The sequence below is a fragment of the Hevea brasiliensis genome, unplaced genomic scaffold, assembly GCF_030052815.1.
Source record: "Hevea brasiliensis isolate MT/VB/25A 57/8 unplaced genomic scaffold, ASM3005281v1 Scaf254, whole genome shotgun sequence".
In the NCBI taxonomy this organism is placed as follows: Eukaryota; Viridiplantae; Streptophyta; class Magnoliopsida; order Malpighiales; family Euphorbiaceae; genus Hevea; species Hevea brasiliensis.
In genome coordinates, this window is record NW_026614756.1 from 107,501 (window position 1) to 110,000 (window position 2,500).

At 38.6% G+C, this 2,500-nt stretch overlaps 1 pseudogene; it reads right to left on the reverse strand.

The window, feature by feature from the left end:
- LOC131176815 (protein Ycf2-like) overlaps nt 1–2,500 on the reverse strand; it is a 7,552-nt pseudogene that overhangs the window by 270 nt on the left and 4,782 nt on the right.

The window sequence follows — 2,500 nt, forward strand, 5'->3', positions numbered from 1 at the left end:
ACATACGTATTTTTGATTTTCCAATGGATTTACATCTTTCATTAATGGAAATTTTTTGATGTAGTGAGGAATAGTTCTGGTTGCTCGCTGTTCAAGAATTCTTGTTTAGGCAGTTCATACCATCCATACATAGTGTTTTGATCTAAGATTTCAATTCTTCCATGTTTCAGCAGTAACATATTGTTCCATGTCCAAAATATGGAAGAAACAGGTGTTTCCACGACTCTACCACCCAGTCAATTCTGTTCCGCTTAATCCCTATTTCATGGCCACATATCTTTCAGGCTAAGGAATGGGAAACCTTTCTCCTATTACATGAATCCAATTTTCATTTCATCCGGGAAAAGCCATCTTTTTCTCAACAATGCCTTTGTCATTTGATCCAATAGCGTTCCGTTAGATAGGAACAGATTTGATAAATACTGATAACTCTCGGATAGAGTATTAGAACGGAAAAATCCATTAGATAATGAACTATTGGTTCTAAGCCATCTCTGGCGATGAATCAACAATTCGAAGTGCTTTTCTTGCATATTCTTGATAAACCAGCGTTTATATATAGATGTAGGAGGATCTGTTTGGGAAGTAAGAAGCCCCTTTGACATCTCTTCATCTGCAAAGAATTCTCGATGTGAAAACACAGAGACAAAGGGCTGATCTTTGAATAGGAAAAAGAGTGGATCCGCAGGGTCCCAAATGAATTGGCTTATTCGAAAAAAGCCTTGTTCTTTGGAAGATCTATCTCGTATCTGGTACTGCATGGTTCCACTCTGCAAGAACTCCGAATCATTCTCTTGAAGCTCATCCTCTTCATCATAAATGATCCGCTTGCCCCGAAATGACCTGGCCCAATAGGGAAATCCCAATTCATTGGGCCTTTCGATACAATCAAATAGAAAACCCCAAGGGCGCCATATTCTAGGAGCCCAAACTATGTGATTGAATAAATCCTCCTCTATCTGTTGCGGGTCGAGGACTTCTTCTCCTTCCAATTCTTCAAACTCCGATTCGTATTTTTCATAGAGAAATCTCTGATCAAGGATAGAACAAGATCCATTTTGCATCATATCTAAGGGACTCCTTGGTTCGGGCCGAAGAAGCAATGTCACTCGATCATTATCAAACTGACTGCAATCTTTGTCTGTCCGTGAGGATCCCACCAGAGCGCCGTCTACTTATAATAGGCCATTAACTAGATCAGACTCATTCTCAACAAGTCAATAATAAGTGATCACATTTTTTCATCGGGTCCGTAGAGACCAAAGGTCTTGAGCAACCGATCCGGCAGAACAACTCAAAAGATAAAGAAGTATCGTTAATTTCTTCATGCTCGTTCCAAGTTCGAAGTACCATTTGTACAAATAAGAATCCCCTTCGTTACATGATTTCTTCTTCATATAGATAGATATAGGATCTATGGGGCAATTACTTAGAAATACATTTTGTGCAACAGCCCTTCCTATCTGATAGAAAAGGATCCCATGATCCTGAACCGATCTTACCTGGGATCGCAAATCCCAAGTTTGTCTATGAAGAGCAGATCTAATTATATTAGTGTCTATAATTGATTTCTTCTGTGTAATACTAATCGATAGGGCCTCATTGGTAAGTGCTACAAGATCTCGTACATTGGAACCCATGGTTATGGACCAGAATCCATTAGTATGGAACATTTTATTTTCCAAGTGAAATCCCCTAGTATATGAAAGAGTAAAAAAGTGCTTTCGTTGTTGTGGAATAAGAAGCATTCGTATCTTAATGCATGTATTTAATTTATTCGGAGCTATTAGAGCGGGATCCACTTTTTGGGGAATATGAGTCGAAGCAATAACAAGAATATTTCTAGTGGAACATCTTTCACAATCCCTGGAGAGATAGTTCACTAATAGACCGAGGGATAAGTAATTCGACTCATTCACATCCAGATCATGAATGTTTGGAATCCATATTATGCAAGGAGACATTGCTTTTGCTAATTAGAATTGAAGGGTGATATAAAATCGGTCTATTTCCGGCATCATATCCATAGTTAGCACATTCATCCTAGTTAGAAACTCCAGCTCCGTATCAAAGTCACGGTCAATATCGTCACTCACATCAATATCGTCACTCACATCAATATCGTCACTATCATCAATATCGTCACTATCATCAATATCGTCACTATCATCAATATCGTCACTATCATCAATAAGAAAACCCTTAGGCTTGTTATCCAGGAACTTGTTCAGAAATACTGTAATGAAAGGAAGATAGGAGTTTGTCGCTAGGTATTTGACCAAATAGGATCGTCCAGTTCCTATAGAACCTATCACTAAAATACCCCTAGAGGGGATAGGGCTAAGCGGAGCGAAAAGGGTTTTCCATGAGATGGGAAATGAAAACTATTCACCCCACACGAGGTTTGTGAATAAGTGGTTGTCTGATAATAAGCAAGGAATATCCGTCTTTCTACTAAACAGGGTGTGTTGAACTCATAATTCATTAGATACTTTTTATG